A 16894-nucleotide genomic window follows, 5' to 3' on the forward strand; every position below is an offset into this window, starting at 1 on the left:
TGAATTAATGAGCACCAGCTTTCCTCCTGACGACAAAAACTTGCCTCTCCAACAACTGAGTTTCTTCTGGAATTTATCTTCTAGATCCTTCCAATCTTTGTTTGACAGTCTTTTGAAATGCATAGGAAGGCCTAGGTATCTGAATGGAAAAGTACCCATCTTACAACCAAACAAAGTGGTGTAATCCTTTTCCACCTCCTTAGCTTTCCCAAAACAAAACATCTCACTTTTATGAAAATTAATTTTCAAGCCCGATAACCTTTCAAAGGCAGCTAGTACCAATTTTAGGTTATTAGCTTTAACCAAATCATGGTCCATAAACAAGATGGTATCATCTGCATATTGCAAGATTGAGAGACCATTGTCTACCAATTGAGGAATTACTCCATTTAGAGTCTCAAGGTCTCGAGCCCTATTGATGAGAATGGCAAGCATATCCGCTACCAAATTAAATAAAATTGGTGAGAGGGGATCCCCCTGTCTCAAACCCTTTTTCGTCTGGAAAAAGTGGCCTATCTCATCGTTAACCTTCACAGCTACACTACCCCCCGACACAACTTGATCAATCCACTTGCACCAAATGTCCGAGAAACCTTTCATTCTCAACGCTTGTTGAAGAAAATTCCAATTTACCTTATCATAAGCTTTCTCGAAATCGAGTTTCAGAATAACTCCATTTGACTTTTTCTTATGCATCTCATGCAATGTCTCATGGAGAATTATGGCCCCTTCTATAATATTTCTACCTTTTAAAAAAGCAATTTGCGAAGGTCTTATGACTTTCTGTGCTACTAGAGCAATTCTGTTTGCCATGACCTTTGTGAATACCTTGAAGCTTACATTAAGTAAGCAAATGCGCCTGTATTGTTGGATCTGTTTTGCCTCTTTATTCTTCGGAAGCAAGGTAATGATACCAAAATTCAGTCTATGTAGGGGTAACTCGCCACTGTGAAAATCTCTAAAGACAGCCATTAAGTCTTCTTTAATTACTTCCCAGAACACTTGATAGAACTCCGCTGGGAAACCATCAGGCCCCGGAGCTTTGTTATGTTCCATTTGGAAAACAGCATGTTTCACTTCTTCTTCTGTAAATTCTTTTGTTAAGAAAGTATTTTCCTCCATTGACACTTGAGGGATATCATCCTTTTGAGATTCACACATGGAGAAACAATTTCCATCCGGAGCTCCAAAAAGACCCCTATAATAATTGGTGACATATTTCTTGAGTTGTGCATCTCCCTTAATCACCCCTTCTTCTTGTTCTAATTGAAAAATCTTTGTCTTTCTGTGTTTTCCATTCGTGATCATATGGTAGTACTTGGTGTTCCTATCTCCTACTATTCTTTTTGTTTTTGCTCTTTGATACCATTTAACTTCTTCTTCTCTTAACAACTGGGCTAAGGCATTTTTACAGGAATTTTTTAGATCCAGTTCTTGACTAGTCAAGATCCTGGTCTCAGCTAATTTGTCCAACTCATCTACCTTTGCTATAAGTCGAGGTTTCTCTTTTTTATACGCACCACTTAAATTCTTCACCCATCCTCTCAGGAATTGACGAAGCCTGCGTATCTTATTTTGCCATCTCTCTATATTTGTTGCCCCTTGAATATCCTTTGACCAAATTTCTACCAAAAGATTTTGAAAGTCATCCCTTAATAACCATCCCAATTCAAATTTAAACAAAGGTTGAGCATTTCTATGTGTCCCTTTTCCTGTGTCTAGCACCAAGGGTGTGTGATCCGAAAGGTCTCTACAAAGAGCATGAACTGTCACTAACGGATTTTTTGTTTCCCACTCGGTACTCACCAAAACTCTATCCAACTTTTCATAAGTTGGGTTCGGCATAGAGTTGGCCCAAGTAAATTTGCATCCTGAGAGCAAGATCTCCCTCAAATTAAGACTGTCTATGACAACATTAAATAAGAAGGGCCATCTATCATTGTATCGCTCGTTGTTCTTTTCCATTGGATTTCTAATAATATTAAAATCTCCACCAATTACCATTGGTAAAGCTTCCTTACTACAAGAATTGACCAGCTCTAAAAGGAAATCTTGCTTAAATTCATCTTGTGCAGCCCCATAAACTGCCACCAGGTTCCATTGGAACGCATCTTCTTTATTTCTTAAGTGAAACTTAATATAGAACTCTCCTTCATCGATACTAGTGACATCAAAGAGTTCTAAATTTATCTCAAGTAAGATACCTCCACTTCTCCCTTTTGGTCTCCACTTCTCCCTTTTGGTCTAGTCCAATGCCAAAGAAAATATTTCCCTCCACAGATGTTATTTAACCATGAATCAGCAAACTTATCTTTACCTGTTTCTAGGAGAGCAATAAAGTCTAGCTTTTGCTCTTTAGATAACTCAGAAAGAAACCTAGATTTAGCCAAGTCTTTGAGACCTCTGCTATTCCAGAAAATCCCTTTCATAATGACCCTTTTTTGTTACCGACCTTAAAACCCCTCCCCTTTCGTCTCAACTTATTTCCACTTTTCTTACACCCTTTACGATGATTGATGTGGATATAATCAGAATCACAACTTAGGTGCATATCCGCCTCATCCATCACCTCTTCCATAACCTTCCCACATAAATGGTCAAGAATATGGTTATCACAAACTTCCTGCTCATCACCCGAGACTGAACACTCCTCCTCATCAGTAAAAGGGTGGTCCCCTAAAAAATTTTCCTCTAACCTCCCCATCCTGTCAAGTTCACCCTCCTTTAAACAAAAAACAGAATCTGAAATAACATCGCTAGAGGCTCCTAGGTTCAGTCCTAACTTACTTAGATTATCAACTATATGTGCATGTGAAAAAGAAAGAAAAGAATTCTCAGATTCATTACCTGAGCAGAAGTCAAGGTTCTTTCGGGCCTTCCTTTTTTCAGCCTTTTCTAGCAACTGTATCCCTTCACCATTCGCGAGTCTCTTACTAGAACGAACCGGCATCACAATAACCTCCTCAACGTTTGCCATCAACACCACCTTCTCCTGCAGCCCATCACCCATCTCTTGCCCCTGTCTATTGCCCAAATCCTGCTCCTCTCCCTCTCTTGCCACCCGATCATAAATTTCTCCAAGCATATCTTCCACAACTACATCAATAATTTGATCTGCCATTTTCTTCAGCTCTTCCTCCTCTTCCTCGACTCTAGCTTCTTGTTCTGTCATTTTGTCACCATTCTCCTTTGAGCCTCCATCTTGCCCATCTAAGATCATGCCACTATTCATATCTCTCATATGGTCTCCCTCTTTTTCATTCCCATTTTCCTTCCCATCTTCCATGTTGTCCAAACCACCGTCATCCCCATCCCCATCCTCCTTTTCGAAATGGAATTCCACTTCATCTCCATTATCATCAAACCCTTTCTTTTCCACCTCAAATCTTAGCTCAAAATAATGATCAGCAATCACAACATCAATATTCCTAGGAATAATCTTTGGATCAAGAACAGCAATAAAAATTCAACCAAAGTCATTTTTCCTTGTGGTTTTCATGTCAACCATCTGAGTTGCCCCCAAAAGAGAGCCGACCACCCACAAGGTCAAGTATTCCCTTAGCTTTTTCCTTAAACCAAACACTTTTACCCACACTTTGGGCAACAGATATCCCTCCTCCTTTTCATACCATTCTCTGAATTCCATTCTTATCCCAGTCACCACTCCTCCTTCTTTCACCTCAGCGCCTCCGAAATTAATTGCCCGCTGCAACTCCCCTTTAGACGGGAAAAGCACCACAAAAGAGTCCTTTCCCTGCTCCACGGGTTCCCATTTCCATTTAGCAGGGCACAACCTTTGCAACTGTGCAACCAATCTCTCCTTGGACAAGGATCCGGCCACCACATGCACAAGGGCCAACTTTGTCCCTTTCTTACTTCTCTGTAACGGTTGATGTGGTATATTACAGAACCCTAACCCTTCCACCATACCAACAGCCTGAACCACCGGTTTTGGAAGCTTCAAAACTGGGCACTTGTGACTGACATGATCAAAAGAGTCACAAATATCACAATAGACTTCTACCACGCAATCATCAGCCACATGACCTTTTTCAAAGCACTTGGAACATACCTTCTTCGCTGCCCCTTTTACGCCTTCACCTTTGTTGTTTCTGTCCTCGAACAACGGTCGATCGAACTCCTGATCCTTTGCATCACCCTCGCTGACAACTTCTCCTACCACATTTTTCCCTCTTCCTTCCTTTCCAGTCACCGATGCTCCTAAATCCCCAGCCTTGTTTTGCCATGCTTCCTTCTTTCCTCCCAAAACCTTCCTTGAACCTTCAGCTGATTTATCCCATCGGCTCACAAGTGTGCCTCCCTTGTTGCTCCCTGATCCCGTTGTTGTTTTCTCAGCCCTGCCAGTACCGCTGTCCATTGCCCTTTGGCCATAACTGGGCAGATTCGACCGCCCGGCATGATGTGCTCCGCTGCGACCTGGCCTTCCAGCAAAGCCTCCTCTTATGGTCCCAAAACTTCTAGCCCCTCTTGGCCTGAAGCCCTGACTCATCCAACCTCTCCCTCCTCCCTCCCTGTTAATCCCTAAACCAGGATGAAAGCGAAAATGGAAGTCTTCTCCTCCACCTCTCTCCTAGAAAAAATTGCCTTCCTCCTCCCAATGTGAATCATCTCTTCTTCCCCAGCCTCGATTGCCCTGTCGGTCTCAATCTTCTCTATGCGCCATGGTGGAAACCTCCCGAATCTGTTGCTCGCTCTCCGTTGTCTGCTCTGTTTCTGAACTGCTTCTTTGAAGGATATGGGTATACGTTCTCACGGGATACGAGGGGCCAGCTGTATTTCTTAGGATACCAAGCGTTGGTGGCTAACCCAAGCGTTTCTTCACTCGTTCATGCTGCCCGGCCCATGACAGCAGTTGGCCTGCTCCAAAGTGGAACTTGATTTGGACTTTATGTCCAGACCCCAAGTAAAACTGTTTGGACGGCCCACTATCCTTCTTTAGTTTGAAACGTGAGACAGGAAACCGACCAAACTCCTCGACTCCCCTAGGTTGTCATGTTTCCAGCCGGCCGGTTGTACTCCCAAAGATCAACTCTCTTCTTTCTTCCTCCGTCGCCAAAAAAACTTCCTTGTCATCCTCCTCCCTCAAACCTGCACAACTTTCATCTCTTTCCCTTGAAAGAGTTGCCTCGTTTTCTTGTCTAGTTGCAATAGGAACCCAAGCTTTTCTAAACTTGACTGAATTACTGAGCTTAGCAGTGAAAGCTTCATCGAGTTTGTCTCCAATGGTTAGCGGCTGCGAGATCCTAGCTCTCGGCAATGGCCCCTTCCTTGGTTTAATAGAGCTTTCCTTTCGTTTTGCAACTGAATCTACAATCCTCCTTGCTAGCAGACCATTTCCTTTCAAATTCGTGCTCTTAGTGCATGAACCTGAAGTGGCTGCAGGATTGAGCAGCAGGTGTTCGCTGGCTTTAAGCACCTCATCTACCGTGAAACCTTCCGCCAGCGCTCTTCGTACAAAGCGCGCCTCAGGAAACGCCTCTTCAACGGAAGTTGCTGCATCCTTCTCTCCCTTCGACTCACTGTCAGTCGCATCAGAAACATCTCCCAAGGCCCAAAATCTTGAACCAAAGGTTTTTGGCTTGGCAGCACCGCTAAACTCCTCCCTAAAACCTTTCGAAGGAGCCGAAAAACTGCGAGCGACCTTACCTTTCATACCTACCTGGATTGATCCTGGTGATGAGGACTGCCGCCGTCCTTCCTGGTCCCCCTCCTCATCGGAGACCTCCAGCACGTCAGAAACTCCGGCGGACAGCCAAGTCATTGCTCCAGGGACAAGCGTTAGCCTCCGACCCATCCGCTGCACGCCGCCGGTAGCCGGACGCCGCCGGCCGCCGCTCGCCGCTCGTCACCTCGCTCTTTCCTGCTGCTCGAATCTCTAACTACTTTTATTAGCTGCTCGAATGTTCGTGTAGTGATATATTACATATTAACTTATCTTGCTAATTTTTTTTTAAAAAAAATCCGCCATCGTCACCATTTGAAAGCCGACACGCGCCGCCGCCTCTCTTATGAAGCCGCGTCGTGCCGTCGACGGTTTCTCTCCCTCCGCCGCCTTCGCTGCCTATATAAGGCCGGCGACCCCTCCCATTTTGCCCGATCCATCTGAGCTCCAAGCTCTCCCTCTCTCTCTCTCTATCTCCCTCCCCCACTCTCCAATCCACACCGGCTGCCACTTTCCCTTTGCTTCTCCACCGTTGGCCGCCGTCCTTGCCTCCCCACTGTCGGCTGCCGCCAACCGCCATCGCTGCCGCTGACGAGTGCCAACCGCCGGGCCGCCGCCCTCTGCCTCCACTCCCTTGTCCCTCTGTGCTGCGCAAAGAAGAAGAAAGAAGAAGAGAAGAGGTAGAAGAAGGGATGGGAAGAGACACTGACAGTGGGCCCCACCTTTTAAAGTAACCTCTTTTTATTTTATTTCATTTTAACCTTTGGGCATCCATATCTTTTTCTTATTTATTTATTTACTTTCTAATTTCAAAATTATTTTAAATAATATTTTCAAAACCATTTTATTTTATTCAAATACCTTTTTATATTGTAAATTTATTTAATTTATCTTAAATATATTTAAATTTAAATATCTTTGATTTATTTGAAAACCCTTTTTAAATTCAAGTTTCTTTAAATGACTCTTTTTATTTCTAAACCATTCCTATACAATCCTTTAGCCACCAAAAAGCTGCTGTGGGAAATTTCATACCTTCCATGGGGACGCTCGTATGGTCCAAGGACCTCGACGTTGAATCGAGGGTCGTGAAACCCAGCATAACCTAAACCCAAGGTCGAAGTGTTGCTGTTCACACCCCACGCTTCGACGCGTACAGTGGCCGAAGCTTTACTACTCTTTCGACCTCCACAACACGCTGCACACTAGTCCTTGGGCTATGTCCAACCCTAGCCACTCTGCTATCACTCACGACTGTAGAGTAGCACTGTTCATCTCCAAATAAAATTCCCAACTCACTAGTCATTGTGCTACTTGACTGTAGCATCGACTAGAACGAGCCAATATTCAGCCGGCATGCTACCCAACCTTAGCATCGGCTAACCAACCCAAATAATTAGCCGTTATGCCTTAGCATCGGCTAACCAACTCCAAATATCTAGCCATCGTGCTACTCTACTCTAGCACCGACTAGAAAACCAAATCCACCGAATAAACCTCACCTATCCAAAATTATCCTTTCTTTGATTTTATTCAATTTCCAACCTATAAAAACCATCACCTCTCTTTTATTCTTCAAATTAAAAGTTTAATTTAAAACCCATTCCTTTTTCCTCTCGCCTCGCTCCAATTTTATTTATTCCTTGGCTTTATCGTTTCTTGTAGCAATTTTTCTTATAGGCTTTATTTGCCATCTTTTTCGTATTCGTACGTTAGACCGTACAGGAAGTTTTATCAGCATCCAAGGAACTGACATGGACCCAGATGGCTACGCTGAAGCCACGGGAAATCTCGAGGTGCAAGGCAAGACATAACTAAAATTTTGATCATATAGAAACCTTGATATAATCTTCAGATTTAAATTTGATGCATGATATTTACTCTTTTAACATCTCATGGGTAGATGTTATACTTTAGAATAACATTGTGGTAATTGGTAATGCTTTCAAGAATTATTGCATGAGCCTATAAAAGGAAGCATTGGTTATCATTTTATGTGATTTACTATTCCAAACAACTTTACAAACTTAGGAATCCGGTTAAAATGGGCATTTATGAGTTGAGATTATGAATATTGAGGTTTATGAATGTTGATATATGATGAAGTTTGTTGGTGTGGGGAGTTTGGAAAGTTTTGGGGTGGTTTAACCGGATTATATTTACCCCCTTATACCATGGAAATGACATAGTTGCGTCCATCCACACGATCAAGTAATTGGACTTAGACTAGTACATTATCCCACTATATGAAAGAGTGTTGGTTGGCTCACTAGGAGAAGGATTGGGGTGAATGCATGTGTAAGGAGGTTGGGGGCATGGTTTACAACGGTGGAACCCGTGAAAGCAGCGACCATGTAGCCTTGCCTAGGCCTAGCAAGTGCCCGACTGCTAGGATGGATCAATATCCCACTCGTGCAGTAACTAGTAGTAAATGGGACCTTCGAACGGCTCTGGTGTCCTCAACCTTGCAAACTGTTGACATCGTGTGGGTAAAGCTGGACAGTCTCTGCAGAGGTGAATTAAATCATTCGAATGTGCCGTACTCCCGGTTTTGGAGTTGTGTCATCAGGGTGATTCCTACTCCTGAAGTATAAGTAGTTTTAAAAATTAAAATGTTGAGGATAAAGATGATTTATGATTTTTATTACTTCTTTACTTTATTATTGTTTAATCTATTCATATCTATTTACACCTAATTATTTATAATATGTCTTGCTGAGTACGTACATAAGTACTCATCCTTGCATAATTTGACATATAGTTAAGCTAACAAGAAGACTGGAAGGAAGCAAGATCTACGGCAACGACAAGTTTTTCTTCTAGGCTAGTCTACACTCGAGCTTTTGCCTGTGGAGTTCTTTGGAGTTTATTAGTTGAAGTTTAATAGTTTAATACTTTGGATTTTCCTTGTATTTTACAATAAGGATATTTTAGTTTGGATCTTTTCAACCTTTAACAGTTGTATAATTAGCTTGTATAAACAAATTTGTGTAAATAATCGAAAGCTATTATGTGTATCAATATGTGCGTGATCGAAATCCTGGACGATCACGAGTGGATATTTGGGGCACCAGGCCTAAATTGGGTGTCCCCACAAAAAGGATATCAGCTTCTAAGCAAAATCACTGGGAAGAGATGGGAATAGCCCAATGCTTAGCTCTATCCTTAGCCGATTTCAAGAAAGATGAACTAATGCTGCCAGCAGCCAACTACTTTTGGTCCAATACTTTCAATAGTTTTTTATTCAATCATGGACCAATGACTCCAACTTTGTTAGACATAAAGATGCTGACTGGCTCGGATATCACAACTTCCATCAACCCCTTTGCCTTAAATATCAGGTGCACTCATAAGTTAAAAACCAAAAATATTGGAGGTTCGTCTGGGTACATCAATGAGCACATGGGGACAGGGCCGATTTCTGACAGAGAACACATAGCCTTCCCCACCATGTGGCTTGAAAGAAGCATCTTATGTGGATCAACTTGTGGCCCAACTTCAAATTTCCAACATTTTGCCCAAGCTCTAGTAGAAAAGAAAAAATTCCCTTTGGGCAAATATGTGCAAGGTTCAATATACCAAATGATGCATTCAGTTGTCAGCGATATTTTGATAGACTCAACAATCAGCTATGGAGGTCCTTGGTGGCTAATTCAGATATGGCTCAATGTACACACTACCATATATAGTTGCCGATATAGCTGCTCTGTCAGTGTCATCCTTTCCAGCAATCTATGCCAATGATGAAAATCCCAGCACTCGTAGGTGTATGTCCTTTGGAGAGGTAGCATCACCTTACCCAGGCACTAACTCATTGGCTAATTCATTCAAAGTCTGGTTCAACCGATTACTGTTCAACTATTTGGAACCATGCATCACAATTATACAAATATTTGAGTCATGCCACTACACGTCCCTTCGCTGCATTTTTTAATTCTTTGGGACCAAATTGCCTCCATCTTGTTTTTTCATCCTCTCCTCTCTACTATTCATCTTCTCCACAATGGGAGCTAGATTTGGGGCACCTTGCCTCAATCCCTCCACACAGTGATGAAATCCACGAGACTGAGACGAGAAAACCTCACCTCTCCAACATCTCGACGTCGTCCTCTTTGCTGCTCCACCAATATCTTCGTCTTCAGCTTGAACTCCCTCTCATCGCAATGCTTATTCCTCTTGCCAATGGCGTTTCTTCCTCCAGCAAAATGGCTGTGCTCTGCTCTCCCTCGCCATTGCTCACCACTTCCATCCTGCTGCCTTGCTGCTCTTCCCCACCAGATGCAAGGACTGGCACCACCGTTCCACGACACCCCATCGGTGAGGCTGGGTTCGTCGGTGCGAAGCCACCACGGCGTTCCTCTTCGCCCTCAGCCGCCCTGCTTCCCCACTGGCCATAGGGCCCTTGCACCACCACGCCTCAAAGCTCCGCCAATGTCCCCATCCGCGCGCCTCAAACCAGAACCAATTAGTAATGGCATGGATCCAATTAACCCGTGAAAAAATGTCTGCCCTGGCCAATTTAGTAAACTTGTTTTCTTCGCGGTAATTTCGTCTCTACATCTTTCAAGTATTGCTGAATCATAGATGTGTTCTGAATTTCTGCATGTTTCTTTATCCTGACTTTTGCTTTCTTATACTTGCATGGTGAAATATTTTATGGCCCACTCTACTAGCCCATTCCAAAAGGAACAAAGAAAAGGAAACACAAGTTAACTAGCTTTATCCGGCACCGCCGTCAAATGCTTGCACGATGGGGCTGTGCCGCGTTGCCCCGTCTATCTCGCCATCGCCAACCAGTCTCGCTTGCCCTGTGCCGTATCCGAGCCACTGGAGCATCACATTTGTTTCCCCTCCCATAAAAGCCACTATTGCTTCCAACTTCAAACTAGAAACTGCCACAATAATGGGTAGACTAGAGGCCATGCATGGTTAATCTCATTTACTCTCTTCATAACCCTCCTTCCATTTCTCAAATATTTTGGATAGTCATGGCTTTATCTTTTTGCTTATGCTTATTGTTGACAGCTGTTAAGTATCAAAGTCTCGCCGTCAATCACTGCATAAAACTGAAAGTATAAAACATCCAACATAGTGGGGGTATATTTCCAACAATTTCCACGAGTGTTGGTGTATATTTGGATGCAAGTGACAAACTACCTAAGTTGAGAGGAAATATACATGAAGGAGGAGAATCAAACTCATATCCAAACTTATAGAGTTTTGGACCCAAAAACCCAATTAAACACCTCTAAATGGGCCCAACCACCATGCCACTGGACTGAGGGCCCACATATCAGTGTCCAGGAGGAAAAGCGGGGCCAACGGAGATGGCCAGGGTTCGGCCGAACCCTGAGTTCGCCAAACCCTGACAGAGGCCTAGGTTGCATTCGGTAGTAACTGCTTCTCAATGACGGTTTCTACCGTCTCTGGCGCTCCAACCGTCATCCAAATGGACACTTGGCATGAGGAGAGTGAAGATGCTCATAAGATTCCATGGAGGATATGCACACTCCCAAGGCACCTCCACCTATAAATACCCCTCATCATCCTTCATTCCAACACACAGCAAGCATGAGTTGAATTACAAGAGGGGGAGAGAGTAAGAGAGAAAGAGTTGGAGGAATCCCGGAGTTATTGGTACTTTCCTCTGCTTTAATAGATAATATCTTTATCGAGTAATTTGAGATTTACTTTGTGATGATTATCTCTTAGTTAGTTCCTATTAGCGTACTGGAATATTGTGCACTAGAGACAGTGTTTACTTTAATGTTTGATCGACATTAGACTAGTATTAAAATAGTGTAGACGTGGTTGAAGCATCTAAGCCCCCGTTGTTAATTTTGGTAATTAATGACAAGCGCTAATTGTGGACTAACCGTTGTCTTTGAGATAATTATATTGAGTTAGGTTCACATCATGAGTATGTATGGATGATTATTGATGGATTAAAGTTGACGGCGCAAAGCAAAAGGATAGATGACGGTAAACTAGTGGTTGAATTCTAAATTGATCGAGGTGTTGGGCAATCAAAATTGTGCTAGTTTATTTATAGCTTTGCCGTACTATTAAGAGGGGTAATGACCGAGCTAAGAGATGATTTAAATTGCCACATTAGGTCATTTGCATATTCACTTGTCCTCACATTTCAAATCACATTTTATTTCTTTGTGCATTCACTGAGATTGGCCTGACCAGGGCCAGTCTAACCGCTTGCTCCAAGCCGGTCTAACCGCAGGTCAGAGGCCGGTCTGACTGGCCACCTAGTGGCGGTCTAACCAGCATGACTGGCCGGTCTGACCGGCGGCACTTGTGCGGTCAGACCGGCCCCCTGGAGGCCGGGATGGTGTTGCTCTGGTTTGGGCGATATAGAGCCGACGGAGCCGTATTCGGTCTGACCGAGCCGAGGCCGGTCTGACCGGCCAGGGCAATGGGGCCCAATGACAGGGCTACAATGGTTAGAAAACTAGCCGTTGTAGAGTAGCACGGTCTGACCGGCCACACACCTCCGGTCAGACCGGCAGAGCACTGAGTTGGGGGATTTCGCCCCCAACGGCTAGTTTTGGTGGGTGGGAGTATAAATACTCCCCCACCAGCAGCAAGGGGTCTCTCTTGGCACCCAATTCAATTGCATACACCCCTTGCACCTCTCTCACACACATTTGAGCTTAGTGTTTATCCATTGTAGTGGTTGAGGTTGTTCTAGCCAAGAGTCAAGTGCATTGCTTCCATTGTAGAGCTAGTGTGGCACTTAATCATCTCCGAGCCGCGTCATCGCTTGTTACTCTTGGAGGTTGCCGCCTTCTAGACGGTTTGTGGAGGAGTTGCCTGGTGACCTCTCCGAGAAGATTATGGAGGAGGCCCGGTGCTGGTTTGTGAGTGGTTTGAAGTTCACTACCTTCGGAGTGAAGGAAAAACTACCCCGAGTGATCGAGGCTTGGGTAGTCCTCTCCGGTGGGCCGGCTCCCGCCTTGCCCACCCCTTGACGAAGGGGGCGTGCGGTGGCTTCGTGGTTGAGCGGTGGAGTTGGGCTCGCCTCAACGGGGAGTAGGAAACCGGTGAGTTTCAGAACCTCGGTGAAAAATCTCGTCTCCTTGTTTCATTTACTTGTTGCATTTACATTTGTGCAATTTACATTCCTAGAGATATACTAGAGATCATATCACCCTAGGATTGCTAAACTAGACTTAGGAAGTGTGATTTACTTTCCTAGTGATATACTTGAGCCACTTTCACCCTAGGATTGCAAAACATAACTTAGTTGCTTAGTTAGACTTGTCCCTCACCGAGCCTAGCAACTTATGTTAGTTTTGATTAGATGTCATGTAATTTTAAATCACCTATTCACACCCCTCTAGTCGACATCTCGATCCTACAGTGGTGTCTATATTATTTAATACCAGTATTTGATGTGTATCCCATAGTTCGTTAGAGGTAGGTGTAGAGGTGGTGACAGCCCTCGAGATTACTTAAGTCCTCCCTATCTAGGTACAGAGTAGAACACGTTCTGGTAGCAGCGAGCAAGCCAGTGGCTGAAGTATTGTGATAGGATTAAATTAAGCTTTCTGTAGACACGGTTCCTCCCTAGGTAATCCTCTCTACCCTTTGCCTATTTTTGCTTTGTATCCTTGGATGAACTTGAAGAGGAATTGAATACACACATTTTCTTGGAAAATCGATACCTTGGAATAATCCCGGGTGAAGTGCTACATCGGTATCTCCATGCGCTTGTGGATTTTATCTATGACCGTAAGAAATATCAACACTTATATATGCTTTATCCGACACAGCCGTCAAATGCTCGCACGATAGGGTTGTGACGCTCCCGTTGCCCCATCTATCTCGCCATCGCCAACCAGTCTCACTCGCCCTGTGCCGCATCCGAGCCACTAGAGCGTCGCGCTCGTTTCCCCTTCCATAAAAGCCACCATTGCTAGCAGCTTCAAACTAGAAACTGCCACAATAATGGGTAGACTAGAGGCCATGCATGGTTAATCTCATCTACTCTCTTCGTAACCCTCCTTCCATTTCTCAAATATTTTGTATAGTAATGGTCTCATCTTTTCGCTTATACTTATACTTATCAGTCAAAATTTGAATTTTCAACCTTAAATTTGGAGTTGATTTTAGGATTTTTTTTTCATCGTAGTTTATTTTTTAGCATTTGCTTTTAGATTATCAACAACATGTATATAAAAGTTGTATTCACAAATTATTTTTCGGTTGTGAATATGTTGTTGGGCTTATTCCATGATGGGGCTGTCAGTCATCACGCACCGTCCTCCATCTTAGGAGCAGGCGTATTGCCTCCATATATACCTTCCTGCTTAACAGCTCAAAAAACATCCGTTGCACTACCTAGAATGCTCCATTGGTTCACTTCCTAGAATGATTTATTAGTTCTGTTCCCTTATTTCCCTTGCATGAATACATTTTCTTACCGTATATTGCAAATTTTAAGCTATCCGTCCGTCCAGTTTCATCTAACTTACTAATCTGCGTGCTATTTACATATACAGGAACAAGTTTGATGATAAACGAGGCACACAATTGTGCCAAACGAGGCGCACAACCACTCATGGTAACTTCTTATCCTAGGCACAAAACATGAAAACATGCTGATCGCTTAATATTTGCTTCATTTTATTTTTTTTGCACCGCTTGCAATCCAGTGTTTCTTTTTCTCTATCTCTGATCTCTATAATAGAATAAGGTTTCTTATATTGGTCTTTATCAACTAAGAATCCTAGATGATGTCCCGCGCTTTGCTACGGGATATATGTTAGATAATGGAGAAATGATGAAATGATTTAGATTGAAATATTATGAAAATAATTTGAGAATGATGATTTAGTATGTGTATGTTTAGTTTTAAAATCAAATAAATTGTAGATACAATTATTATATGCTTGCATGTTGAGCTTTGTATACTTAATAGGTTGATGTGGCATGTTTGCATGTAGATTTTAGGCTCTTTTTTTTGACAAATTGGCCCTTTTGAAAAACTTATTTCAAAACTAGCCCCTGCCAAAAACTTAAACCAAAAATAGGCCGTCAGCTCAGCGCCAAGCCCCTTGGCGCTGAGGTTGTGCATGGAAGCTCCAACGGGCCTGGCGCTGACCTCGTGGCAGCGTGGCGGTCAAGGAGATCACCCAGCAGATATGTCAGGGATGTCAGCGCCGAAGCGGTTGGCGCTGAGATGGCTAAGCTCAGTGCCAGATACATTGGCGCTGAGGTAGCGGCATATATGCCGCTGCCGCGCCGCCCCAGCCCGACGCCCTGTTTTGTTCTGCTGTGAAGTTAGGGTTCATCGGCCCCCTGCGTCGCCCTCTCTCCTCCCCTCCAAAAATCTCCCCAAATCCCCCTCAAATCGAAGCTCCTTAGTGGGCGTTGCGTTGGATATTGATTTGCAAGGTAAATCTCCTCCAAAAACCCTACCCTAATTTCCTCAATGTTTTCCTCATTGTTTGTAGAGTTTTTTGGTTGAAATCGTGGGTTGTTAAATGTGGCTCAGGCTGTGGTGTGGATTAGGGAATGTGGGTAAGTATGCGACGTTATAGTTGTATATTGATGTTAGTATAGAGGATTCATATATACTTTTTGTAAGTTATGCACTATTTTGCTAAGAGTGAAGTTGAGACTTGAGAGGGATGTGTATTGTAAATATTTTGGGGATTTATATTGATTAATTTTGATGTTGATAGGCATAGATATTAGGAACATTGTGACCGGTGGTTGTAAATTCAATATGCATTAGAATTGTTCCATTGACTTTTAAGCAAGCACAAAAAGGATGTTTTTAAGCAAATCTCATATAAGACTTCTATATGTTGATTCATCGGGCATGCATCCATGCGTTGAGGACCTTAAAGAGATATTGGTGTATTATGTAGGCAATTGTCAGTACCATGTAACAGAAGTAATGGAGAACATTAGTTGAGCAATAACTTTGAGTGAAAAGTTAGTTCTTTCACTACTTTAGATTTTTTTTTCTTGTAATAAATTCCTTACTCATTTTTAATTGTTCCATTTACTTGTTGTCATAATTTTATTATGTTCCAATTGTATCAATTACAGATGATTTGATATTGAATTGCAGGATGGAGTACTTTCCAGGGTTGGAGGATTTCTACGAGGAGAAGCACCGGGCTCCCAAGATAGCGAGCGGAGAGGTTAGCCCCAAAATGTCATATTTCAATTTTTTGCACAACTTATGTGTATCCCATGAATTTTGGAAGGTAAACGATAAGGAAGTGAGGTACAGTACAGTCACACATCAAGTAAACATACGTATAGCATAATTTGACTGAAAATTGGAGAAAATAAAGATTAACTTTGAAAGTAGTCCAGATTTATTAAATCATTCAAGATGGAAGTGTTGTTCTATGAAATAAAAACAACCAAAAGGTAAAGCACTAACATTTGGTGACTGAAGTGTTGTTCATATGTCTCATGTTTTTGCTAACACTACCATGTTATTTGTGTCTATTGATGCAACACCTCAAGGTTCAAGTCAGAGGTCACACATCACACATCCCATTCAACGACCAGTACATTCCGTACCTACGTCGAGCGAACCTTTTGGCGTTCGTCACCATGGCGCAGCGGCCGATGCCTCTATACAACGCTGCGGCTTTGACGGCCCTTGTGGACCAATGGCGCTTGGAGAATCACATGTTCCACCTACCCACCGGGGAGTTGATGGTCACACTGGAGGACGTCGCCATGATCCTGGGTCTTCCTATGCGGGGCTAGGCAGTCACAGGTGACATAAGCTCAAGGAACTGGAGGCAGCGGGTGGAGGAGTACCTCGGTGTGGAGCCTCCAGTGGCACCAAATGGTCAGAGGCTGACGAAGACCTCCGGTGTGCCACTTAGTTGGCTGCGTGCCAACTTCTCCCTGTGTCCCGCCGATGCTGACGACGACACGTTGCAGCGTTACTGCAGAGCGTACGCGTTATACATATTTGGCAGTATTTTGTTCCCTAACTCGGGTGGAGATATGGCTTCCTGAATGTGGCTGCCTTTACTAGAGGACTGGGACGAGGCGGGTACTTTCAGTTGGGGGTCTGCTGCCCTAGCCTGGCTCTACAGGCAACTGTGCAACGCCTACCGACAAACGAGCGCCGATGCCAATATTGCTGGATGTGTTTGGCTGCTACATTGCAGGGTTGACAGTCGGAAGAACAAGAAGGTGACTGATTGGGCTTACTAC

The sequence above is a fragment of the Oryza sativa genome, chromosome 11, assembly GCF_034140825.1.
Source record: "Oryza sativa Japonica Group chromosome 11, ASM3414082v1".
Lineage (NCBI taxonomy): Eukaryota > Viridiplantae > Streptophyta > Magnoliopsida > Poales > Poaceae > Oryza > Oryza sativa.